This window comes from Rana temporaria, chromosome 5 (genome assembly GCF_905171775.1).
Source record: "Rana temporaria chromosome 5, aRanTem1.1, whole genome shotgun sequence".
NCBI classification, from domain to species: domain Eukaryota; kingdom Metazoa; phylum Chordata; class Amphibia; order Anura; family Ranidae; genus Rana; species Rana temporaria.
In genome coordinates, this window is record NC_053493.1 from 286,193,156 (window position 1) to 286,205,798 (window position 12,643).

Consider the following 12,643-nt stretch of genomic DNA (forward strand, 5'->3'; position numbering starts at 1 on the left):
CTGTAAATCTGAGGGGTAGATCTGAAATGAGGGGAAGCTCTGCTGATTTTATTATCCAATCATGTGCAAGCTAAAATGCTGTTTTTTTTTCCTTGCAGTTCCCTCTCGGATCTACAGAGACTGCACTTCCAGGTGCACTTTGCACTTGTAGTTTGCACTTGTAGTGCAAAGTGGATTTTCCTTTTTTGTAAATAACCCCCATGGCTCCAATGACCTAACTTTTAAAAAAATCTTGTGTTCTACCACAGGTGATAGGTTCACGTTAAACTGAACAAAGAGAATGGAAATAAATGAACTTGTTGCTACACAAATAAAATGTGACATTTTAGGCAATTGCTCTAGCTACTGTTTGGTAGTGAATACTAACACAGTTCTAAAGATGTGATATTATTAATATTAATTTGCTTATGGTATTATTAACGTCGTTTTTACTGTATATTTTTTCAGAAAATATCTGGTAATTTTCTATCCAACTTTTCATGCTGGATTAAAAGACTCACAAAAGAGTAAAGTGGGCAACAGTTTCCTAATACAAAGCCTGAAATAAAAAGGTTTACATCATTATTAATGATTGATTTTCATACTTAAAGGGGAAAAGATAATGTGCAAATTGCTGTAACCTAAAGTGACCAATCAGAACTAATCTCTCAATGCGTTAACACTGGTAAATAGAAATGGGATTTGTTCTCTTCGGTTTGCTGCACATCATTACTGCTCTTTGCACTGCCTTGTTACACTCATTTGATTGCGAGAAAGAAGCTGATGCGAGTTAAAGGGGTTGTAAAGGTTTTTTTTTTATTTTCTAAATAGGTTCCTTTAAGCTAGTGCATTGTTGGTTCACTTACCTTTTCCTTCGATTTCCCTTCTAAATGTTTTTTTTTTCTGAATTTCTCACTTCCTGTTTCTCCTCAGTAAGCTTGCCCCCATCATCCATGGGGGTTAGTCAGCCAGAACAGCTTACTGAGGAGGAACAGGAAGTGAGAAATTCAGACAACGAAAACAAAGAAAAAAAAACATTTAGAAGGGAAATCGATGGAAAAGGTAAGTGAACCAACAATGCACTAGCTTAAAGGAACCTATTTAGAAAATAAAAACGAACCTTTACAACCCCTTTAACCACTTCCCGTCCGGTCAATAGACAATTGACGTCCGGTAAGTGGCTCTGTAATCCTGACTGGACGTCTATTGACGTCCAGCAGGATAACATGCCTGCGATCGGTGGTGCGGGGTGTCAGTGTGACACCCTGCATCTCCGATTTCGGTAAAGAGTCTCCAGCAGAGGCTCTTTACCACATGATCAGCCGTGTCCAATCATGGCTTATCACGATGTAAACAGGAAGAGCCGTTGATCGGCTCTTCCTCACTCGCATCTGACAGACGCGAGTAGAGGAGAGCCGATCGGCTGCTCTCCTGACAGGGGGGGTATACGCTGATTGTTTATCAGCGTAGCCCCCCCACTGATGCCCACACTGGACCACCAGGGAAGCCACCAGGACCACCAGGGAAGGGGGCAACGTGGATGACCAGATATGTACCACATGGCCAACCACATGTTAAAACAAATATTTGCAATAGATGCCAATCAGTGCCCACAAATGGGCACTGACTGGCAACATGGGTACAACATAGGAAACATTTAAAAAAGTGCCCAGCAATGCCACCATCAGTGTCTATCAGTGCCACCCCTCAGTGTCCATCAGTGCCACCTCTCAGTGACCATCCATGCCCATCAGTGCCCACCTATCAGTGCCCATCTGTGCCACCTATCAGTGCCACCCATTAGTACCCAGAGTGCCACCCATAAGTACACATCAGTGCCGCCTATGAGTGGCCATCGAAAGTAGCAAAGGACGGATGGACGGCCGCACACCAAAGAACTATTGAGTTGTCTTTATTGAAGGAACATGAGCAAACACCGCAAATACACAGCAGAAATCATAAACAGCCGACGCGTTTCACACTTGGTTAGTGCTTATTCATGGCCATCAGTGCCGCCTATGAGTGCACATCAGTGCCGCATACCAGCGCCGCCTATCAGTGCCCATCAGTGCCGCCTATCAGTGCCGCTTATCAGTGACCATCATCAGTGCCCATCAGTGCCACCTTTATCAGTGCCATCTCATTGGTGCCACCTTATCGGTGCCCATGAGTGCAGCCATATCAGTGCCCATAATTGAAGAAGAAAATGTACTTATTTACAAAAAAAATTAACAGAAAAAAAATAAAAACTTTATTTATTTATTTTTAAATCAGTCTTTTTTTAGTTGTTGCGCAAAAAAAAAAAAAATCTCAGAGGTGATCAAATACCAACCAAAAGAAAGCTCCATTTGTGGGAACAAAATGATACAAAAATTGTTTGGGTACAGTGTAGCATGACCGCGCAATTCTTATTCAAATAGCGACAGCGCTGAAAGCTGAACATTGGCTTGGGCAGGAAGGTGCCTGGTATAGAAGTGGTTAAGAACCTAATTTTTAGAGACTTTGGGCCAGATTCTCAAAAGAGATACGCCGGCGTATCGCCTGATACGCCGTCGTATCTCTGAGTCCCCCCGTCGTATCTATGCGCCTGATTCATAGAATCAGTTACGCATAGATAACCATTAGATCCGACAGGCGTAAGGCTCTTACGCTGTCGGATCTTAAATGCAATTTTCTTTTTCGCCGCTAAGTGTCGCCGACGTCGGTTTCCCGATCGAGTATGCAAATTAGCAAAATACGCGAATTCCCGAACGTATGGCCTACAGACGCAGTGAAGTTACGACGTTTACGTAAGATTTGCGACGCGTAAATTTGCCCCTGCTATATGAGGCGCAGCCAATGTTAAGTATGGCCGTCGTTCTAGCGCCGAAATGTAAAAATTTGCATAAGTCATCCGTGAATAGGGCTGGACACCATTTACGTTCACGTCGAAACCAATGAGGTCCTTGCGATGTCATTTAGTGCAATGCACGTCGGGAAATTTTAGGGACGGCGCATGCGCAGTATGTTCGGCGCGGAAACGCGTCTAATTTAAATGATCCACGCCCCCTACCCGGATCATTTGAATTAGGCGGGCTTGCGCCAGGGGATTTACGCTATGCCGCCGCAACTTTACAGGCAAGTGCTTTGTGAATCAAGCACTTGCCCGTAAAACTTGCGGCGGCGTAACGTAAATGAGATACGTTACGCCGCCGCATTTTTAAGCCAGTCTACGAGAATCTGGCCCTGTATCCACCCAAAAGTGATACCTCTATTACAGGTGGAGTTTTCGGTGCTGTTTCTATCTTTTGAGAACTCCATCCACCAGAGCCTCCTACCACATCCCTTTGCTGCACATCATTATTGCTCTTTGCACTGCCTTGTTACACTCATTTGATTGTAAGAGAAGCTACGTGAGATAAGAACCTCTTTTTTAGAGACTCGATCCACCCAAAAGTGATACCTCTATTACAGGTGGAGTTTTCGGTGCTGTTTCTATCTTTTGAGAACTCCATTAGTGAGAGTCTTCTACCACATTCCTTTGCTTTGTTCTATCTTCCTTTGGAGTTTTGAGTGTTTCTGCTCACCCTGGAATGCTGCCAGCTCCTCCTGTTGTATTCTTCATAATATAAAATATATTATAAATCCGATAGAGGGATCGGGACCCATTTTTATAGCATCCTAGAACATAGGTCGCCCCACAGTAGTTGCTGAACAATATAAGGAACCATTAGGAGGTTCTGGGGCAGATCCACAAAGAAATTACGCCGGTGTATCTATTGATACGCCGGCGTAATTTCAAAATTCCTGCGTCGTATCTTTGTTTTGAATCCTCAAAACAAGATACGACAGCATCTCGGCTAGATCCGACAGGCGTACGTCTTCGTACGCCTTTGGATCTAAGATGCAATTTTTTGGCGGCCGCTAGGTGGCGTTCCCGTTGAAATCCACGTTGAGTATGCAAATGAGCCATTTACGGCGATCCACGAACGTACGTCGGCCCGTCGCTTTTTTTTCCGTCGTTTGCGTTTGGCTTTTTCCGGCGTATAGTTAAAGCTGCTATACTGAGGCGTACTCAATGTTAAGTATGGCCGTCCTTCCCGCGTCCAATTTTGAATTTTTTACGTCGTTTGCGTAAGTCGTTCGCGAATAGGAATTTGCGTAGAATGACGTCATCGTCGTAAGCATTGGCGGGTTCCGGTTTAAATTCGAGCATGCGCACTGGGATACCCCCAGGGACGGCGCATGCGCAGTTCCAAAAAAACGTTGTTTACGTCGGGTCACGACGTATTAACATAAAACACGCCCCCATTAGATCCATTTGAATTCCGCGCCCTTACGCCGCGAGAGATACGCTACGCCGCCGTAACTTATGGCGCGGATTCGTTGTGGATTCAATTGAAAAAAGATAAGTTACGGCGGCGTAGCGTATCTTAGAAACGCTGCGCCCGGCGCAGATCTTTGTGGATCTGCCCCAATGAGTCTCCAACCTCCACCAAAAACTGATATACCCATTTTGGTTGCTCTGACAATTTAAACAGATAAAGAACCTTTACATGGGCATTTTAAAAAGAGTAAATAGGCAGACTGTTACATTTGTCATAAATAAACCAATTAATAAAATACAAATTCTACAGTTTGTAATTTCTTATCCTTCAAACGTTAACATTTATTATTTATTATAATGAAACTTATGGGAACCTGACTTCCTCTCCCTTTCCCAGAGAGATGTTACAGATATGTAAGATTAAGTAAATAACCATCTGCAACTAGTGGAAATATTTCAGTGGGAAAGTCGCCGTTATTGCCTTTGGCGCGTCTCAGCCTTCATTGATAAAATATACTCTGCAGGCAATAGTTCTTGATTGTGAGCATTTCATAAGGTACAACTAAACAAATCCTTGTAGACCAAGATAATAATATCAATGAAACATTACTAAATGAAATCAGTGTTTTAGAAAGTCTTTGCAAAGTACAGCAGAAGTAATCTAATATATGCATAATAAAAATGATATCTAAGAAGTGACTATAAATATGTGTCTAGCTGTCACAGTAATAAAAATAATGAAATAATATTATGATGAGTGCAAATAAAATGTCTTTATAGATTTTATGAATAAGAATAAATTATTATTATTAATAATAACAATATTAATCTGTTAACTGGATAGGCAAGATTTACAGGTCAGGTGTATTATAACATCCTGGAAAATTTTAGTTTAGCTGGAAAGTACAATATATAAGAGTATAAGAGTAACCCCTTATATCCCTCTTTACCTGCAGCTGTTCAGGAATCTTCACAAGGTTTGCTGATGTTTACTATAATCCCAATCTTGTCCTTGCACAGTCTCAATTTCTACTTCTTGATCCATCATCCAAAGGAATCAAGCTAGCTGGAGATGGCTTGCCTATGGTACATTTTAAATCCACAGAATACTGAGTATCAATATATCAGTAGCTGTGCAGCAGACTGTTTTATACCTTCTTGTCTATAACGACACTGGTGTAGAGCTTTGACTCCTCCTGTTCTGTCTGTCAGCCCATTGACAACACCGCCAGAGGGCTCAGAGCAGAATAGCCAGAGAACTGTATTGCTACTGTAACACGTGAGGAAAGTAGCAAGTGATTTCTCTGTACATCTGAGCCAGGAACAAGAGTGCTGAATGATACAGCCTAAATGGCATCTGTTATTGTGCCTTATAAAAGGAATCAGAAAATATATAGGGTATATATATATATATATATATATATATATATATATATATATATATATATATATATATATATATATATATATATATATATATATATATATATATAATATTGGAAAAGGTTTTAGGCTGGCATGAAAAAATGCTGTAAATAAAGAATGCTTTCAGAAATTGAAGTGTTAATAGTTTATTTTTATCAATTAAAGTGACTATAAATGCTTTTCTTTCTTTTTTCTTAAATCTAACAGGTTTATACTTACCTGCTCTGTTGCACAGAGTGGCCCGAACCTTTTATTCTTGGGTCCCCTTGCTCCTCCTCTCTGCTTCCATAGAAAGCCATTTTCTATGAGGGCACTATTAGAGGCTCACTGCCTGCTTCTATAGACACAGACAGCGGGGCTCAGCCCCGCCCCCCCCCATACTTTCTTGTCACTGGCTTTGATTGACAGAAGTGGAAATCAATGGCTCCCACTTCCTCAGCAAAGCCAGAGCGATTGGGAAGTGGGGGAGAGAAGAGCTGCAGATGGGCAGTGGCGTTGCTGGAGGGGGGATGGGGGTGCGGGCCGCACCCGGGTGACACCTGCAAGAGGGGTGACACCCATTGGTAACGACACCTTTACCACCACCCGCTGCCCTACACTGTGATCTGCACCTCTCGGATCTCTAAGCGGAGAGGACTGAAGCCCCACTCCCCCTCCTCTCTGTTTACGTCCACACAGGAGGATGAGGATCCCGAGGGACACATATCGATGTGAGTGTGTATATCCGTCTGCGTTGCTCTGACTGAGGTCTGTACACTTCCTTATTTATTAGATGTAGATGAGCATGTGGAGGGGGGGCGCTATACTGAGGGGGGTCTTCACTGAGGGGGGGTATGCACTGAGGAGGGTCTATCATAAGGGGGTATGAACAGAGGGGGGTATGCACTGAGGGGGTCTATACTGAGGGGGGGTTATGCACTGAGGGTGGGTTATGCACTAAAGGGGGTCTATACTGAGGGGGGTATGCACTGATGGGGGGTTTATACTGATGGGGGGTCTATACTGATAGAGGGGGTCTGTACTTAGTGAGGGAGGTCTGTGCTGAGGGGGGAATATAGTTGGTGGAGGGGGTGATACCAATCTTTTCCGCACCGGGTGACACCAACGCTAGTGACCCCACTGCAGATGGGCACAGTGCTGGATCGAATGTGGGCACAGGTAAGTAAAGGGGGGCTACTGATGCCTAAACATTTTTTACCTTAATGCAAGAAATGCATTAAGGTAAAAAACATTTACCATATTTATCGGCGTATACCGCGCACTTTTTTCCCCTTAAAATCAGGGGAAAATCGTGGGTGAGCGATATACGCCGATACCAGCTTCCTGCGCTGTGTTTGAACGCCGCCGCCGACATATACCGAGCGCGGTACACTCGGGTACACTCGGCCAGGCTCAGCTCCGCTCACATTCACGCCCTGTGCCGCCTCCTAGCCTTTATGCGAGAGGAGCCAAGCGTGGCCGAGCGTGCCCGAGTGTACTGCGCTCGGCGGCGGCGTTCAAACACAGCGCGGGAAGCGGGGATCAGCTCAAAAACAGTGCGGGAGAAGCGGGGAGGACACCACCAAGGACACAGACGGATGCCGGACCGGACAAAGCCGCCGATGGATGCCGGGCAAGACACCGACGAGGGGCATTCAAACTGTAAGTATTTTCCTTTTTTTCCTGAAATTTGCCTTCTAGGTTGGGGGTGCGTGCTATACGCTGGTGCGCGCTATAGGAAGATAAATACGGTAAGTTGTATAACCACCTTAACAAAATGGAAAGTGAATGAACACAAGAGAAATCCAAATCATATTAATATTTGGTGTGACCGCCCTTTGCCTTCAAAACAGCATCAACTCTTCCAGGTACACTTGCATAGAGTTTTTGAAGGAACTTGGCAAGTATGTTAGTCCAAAAATTTTGAAGTACTAACCACAGATCTTCTGTGGATGTAAAAAAAAAGTTTTTTTTTTGGGACTTTAAATGAGATGCGTTTTTAAACAAACAGTAGTATAAGTAAAATAGTAAATCTCTGCTTTTAACATATACAGTTAGACAGTTGAATTTGGCTTGCTGTTTGGGTGGTATGTATGAGCCTGGTTATAAACGTTTACTATTTTACTTATACTACTGTTTGTTTAAAAACGCATCTCATTTAAAGTCCCAAAAAAAAAACTTTTTTTGTATCCAATAGGGATGGAGGCGTGTGTTTTTCATACGCCTCATTTAAAGTCCCAACCCCAGTTTTCTTTGTACCATATAGGGATGGAGATGCGTTTTGCTGGTACCCTTATACTATTATGCGTTTTTTTCCAGTGCTCTTCACCACAATACCAAGCATAGGTGGAGGCGGGGACACACCCCTAGTCACCTGTCCTCCATCTACCCATTAGTCTTTACATGCCTCCATTGAGGAGACTTCAAAAGTTTAGTTAGGACTGCAGATCGCAGAGAGCCTTGGCGCGGGCTCTGCAGCTTACTCATGTACTTGCAAATGCGTGCAACCAATCTCTGCTTTTAACATATACAGTTAGACAGTTGAATTTGGCTTGCTGTTTGGGTGGTATGTATGAGCCTGGTTATAAACGTTTACTATTTTACTTATACTACTGTTTGTTTAAAAACGCATCTCATTTAAAGTCCCAAAAAAAAAACTTTTTTTGTATCCAATAGGGATGGAGGCGTGTGTTTTTCATACGCCTCATTTAAAGTCCCAACCCTAGTTTTCTTCTGTGGATGTAGGCTGCCTCAAATCCTTCTGCCTCTTCATGTCATCCCAGACAGACTCGATGATGTTAAGATCAGGGCTCTGTGGGGGTTCCTAATGACATTGTATGTTTGGGGTCATTGTCCTGCTACAGAATACATTTAGGGTCAATCACTTGCCTCCCTGATGGTATGGCATAACCGATACGTATCTGCCTACATTTTTCAGCATTGGGGACACCATTGATCCTGACCAAGGGGTTATTTACGAAAGGCAAATCCACTTTGCAATACAAGGGCAAAATGCACTAAAAGTGCACTTGGAAGTGCAGTCACTGTAGACTCGAGGGAGACATGTGAGGAAAATAAAAAATCTGCATTTTAGCTTGCACATGACTGGATGATAAAATCAGCAGAGCTTCCCTCATTTCATATCTACCTAGGGTTGCCACCTCATCCCTTTAAAACAGAACACATATTAATTACACAGGTTCTGTGGCTGATTAAGGTGGTAATTAAACTCACTTGGTGCCTTATCTGCATTAAATTAGCCTCAGAACCTGTGTAATTCATATGTGTTCTGTTTTAAAGGGATGAGGTGGCAACCCTAGATCTACCCCTCAGATTTACAGCGACTGCACTTCCAAGTGCACTTTCAGTGCAATTTCAAGTGCACTTTGCACTTGTAGTGCAAAGTGGATTTGCCTTTCGTAAATAGCCCCCAGGTCTTCAACTCTCAAATACTCATTTTTGTATTGCTCTCTAACCCTTCGGTGAACAAACTGCCTCCTGCTACAGCTAAATATTTCAAATGCTGACTCATCAGTTCAGAGCACCTACTGCCATTTTTCTACACCCCAGTTCATATGTTTCCATGCGTAGTTGAGTAGCTTAGCTTTGTTTGCACATCAGAGGTAGGGATGAGCTGAACACCCCCCTGTTCGGTTCGCACCAGAACCTGCAAACACACAAATGTTCGTGTGAATTTTAGAACCTTGTTAAAGTCTATGGGACTCGAACATTTGAAATCTAAAGTGCTAATTTTAAAGTGTTTGGGGACCCGGGTCCTGCCACAGGGGACATGTATCAATGAAAAAAAAAGTTTTAAAAACGGCCGTTTTTTCGGGAGCAGTGAATTTAATAATGAAACAATAAAAGTGAAATATTCCTTTACATTTCGTACCTGGGGGGGGGGGGGTTGTATAGTATGCCTGTGAAATAGCGCATGTTTCCCGTACTTAGAACTGTCTCTGCACAAAATGTCATTTCTGAAGGAAAAAAAGTCGTTTAAAAATGACTCGCGGCTATAATAAATTGTCGGCTCCCGGCAATTCAGAGAGAATTCATTCATAAAAAAAAAAACGCAGGGGTCTCCCAAATTCAATTACCAGGCCCTTCAGGTCTGGTATGGATATTAAGGGGACCGCCGTCGTCACATAGGGGGGGGGGACCAGGATCTGGGGGTCCCCTTTGTTAAAGGGGTCTTCCAGATTCTGATAAGCCCCCAGCCCGCAGACCCCCACAACCACCGGGCAAGGGTTGTGGGGATGAGGCCCTTGTCCCCATCAACATGGGGACATCCTCCCCATGTTGAGGGCATATGGCCTGGTACGGTTCAGGAGGGGGGGCGCTCTCTCATCCCCCCTCTTTTATGCGGCCGGCCAGATTACATGCTCGGATAAGGGGTCTGGTGTGGATTTTTGGGGGAACTCCACAACATTTTTTTTTAAATTTGTGGTGGAGTTCCTCTTAAAATCCACACCAGACCAAAAGGGTCTGGAATGGATATTTGGGGGGAACCCCACATCATTTTTTTTAAATTGACGGCGGGGTTCCCCTTAATATCTATACCAGACCTGAAGGGCCTGGTAATTGAATTTGGGGGACCCCATGCTTTTTTTTATGAATTAATTCTCTCTGAATTGCTGGGAGCCGACAATTCATTATAGCCATTTTTAAATGACTTTTTTTCCTTCAGAAATGACATTTTATGCAGAGACAGTTCTAAGTATGGGAAACATGCCCTATTTCACAGGCATACTTTATACCCCCCCCCCCCCCCTAGGTACGAAATTTAAAGGAATATTTCACTTTTATTGTTTCACTTTAAGCATTATTAAATTCTCTGCTCCTGAAAAAAACGTCCGTTTTCAAAACTTTTTTTTGCATTGATACATGTCCCCTGGGGCAGGACTCCTCAGGACTCAGAGGACTTAGGACAATAACTTGCATATTAGCCTTTAAAATTAGCACTTTAGATTTCTCCCATAGACTTTAACAGGGTGTTCTGCGGCTTTTCGAATTTGCTGTGAACACCCCAAATTGTTCATTGTTCGCCGAACAGGCGAACAGGCAATGTTCGAGTCGAACTCGAAGCTCATCCCTAATCAGAGGTTAGCCCCAATTAATATATTAATTAATTTAGCCCCAAGGAATATAAACATGATAAGGCGTCAAAACAGTTTGGGGGCTCCCGGAATCGTGAAATTGAGTAACGCTATATGGGGGGATTTCTGAATGGGCAGGCCCGTAATTTTCCAGGTCATGTGGAAAATGTTGTTCCAGAGACCTCTGAGTTTCGGACAGTCCTACCATACATGCAGCATTAAACCAATGTGTCCACAATTTCGGAAACAGAGGGGAGTCCTCCCCCAGTTTTAAGCCTCTTACACAGCTTATTCTGTTTCAGTTAATGACTGTTTTATCCTACAGTACATATGAAATTTAGGATCCATTAGCACCTGCTTTGTATAGTTATTTTTTAAATACACCTGACTCTAATCCTACAAAATCCCTGACTTTGTACAAATGTAAAAAGTGTGCAAGTGTAAGAATTGATCCTAAATTTGAAGCCAAAGGGTAGTCACAACAAATATTGATTTGATTTAGATTTTTCTTCTGTTCACTCACTTTGCATTTTTTATAAATTGATAAAATTAAACAATTAAATACAGTATCTCACAAAAGTGAGTACACCCCTCACATTTTTGTAAATATTTTATTATACCTTTTCATGTGACAACACTGAAGAAATTACACTTTGCTACAATGTAAAGTAGTGAGTGTACAGCTTGTATAACAGTGTACATTTGCAGTCTCCTAAAAATAACTCAACACACAGCCATTAATGTATAAACCACTGGAAACAAAAGTGAGTACACCCCTAAGTGAAAATGTCAAAATTTGGCACAAAGTGTCAATAATTTGTGTGGCCCCCATTATTTTCCAGCACTGCCTTAACCCTCTTGGGTATGGAGTTCACCAAAGCTTCACAGGTTGCCACTGGAGTCCTCCTCCACTCCTCCATAACAACATCATGGAGCTAGTGGATGTTAAAGACCTTGCGCTCCTCCACCTTTCGTTTAAAGATTCCCCACAGATGCTCAATAGATTTTAGGTCTGGAGACATGCTTGGCCAGTCTATCACCTTTTCCCTCAGCCTCTTTAGCAAGTGGTCATCTTGGAGGTGTGTTTGGGGTCATTATTATGTTGTAATACTGCCCTGCAGCCCAGTCCCCAAGGGGATCTTGCTCTCCTTCAGTATGTCACAGTACATGTTGGGATTCCCTCAATGAACTGTAGCTCCCAAGTGCCGGCAGCACTCATGCAGCCCCAGACCATGAAACTCCCACCACCATGCTTGACTGTAGGCAAGACACAGTTACTCCTCACCTGGTTGCCGCCACACATGCTTGACACCATCTGAACCAAATAAGTTTATCTTGGTCTAATCATTCCAAAAGACATGGTTCCAGTAATCCATGTCCTTAGTCTGCTTGTCTTCAGCAAACTGTTTGCGGCCTTTCTTGTGCATAATCTTTAGAAGAGGCTTCCCTCTGGGACAACAGCCATACAGACCAATTTGATTCAGTATATGGCGTATGATCTGAGCACTGACAGACTGACCCCCCCACCCCTTCAACCTCTGCAGCAATGCTGGCAGCACTCATACGTCTATTTCCCAAAGACAACCTCTGGATATGACCCTGGGCACGTGCACTCAACTTCTTTGGTTGATCATGGTGAGGCCTGTTTTGAGTAGGACCTGTCCTGTTAAACCGCTGTACGGTCTTGGCCACTGTACTGCAGCTCAGTTTTAGGGTCTTGACACTCTTTTTATAGCCTAGGCCATCTTTATGTAGAGAAACAATTATTTTTTTCAGATCCTCAGAGAGTGGAGGTGCCATGTTGAACTTCCAGTGACCAGTATGAGAGAGTGAGAGTGATAACACCAAATTTAACACA

General features: G+C 43.2%; 1 protein-coding gene across 1 annotated transcript in view; it reads right to left on the reverse strand.

The window, feature by feature from the left end:
- MC5R (melanocortin 5 receptor) overlaps window positions 1-5,510 on the reverse strand; it is a 96,502-nt gene extending 90,992 nt beyond the window's left edge. Inside the window, exon 1 of the mRNA XM_040353913.1 lies at window positions 5,236-5,510. The gene's annotated coding sequence lies outside the window, so the exon portion shown is untranslated. The remainder of the gene's footprint in view (window positions 1-5,235) is intronic.
- Between the last annotated feature and the right edge of the window lie 7,133 nt (window positions 5,511-12,643).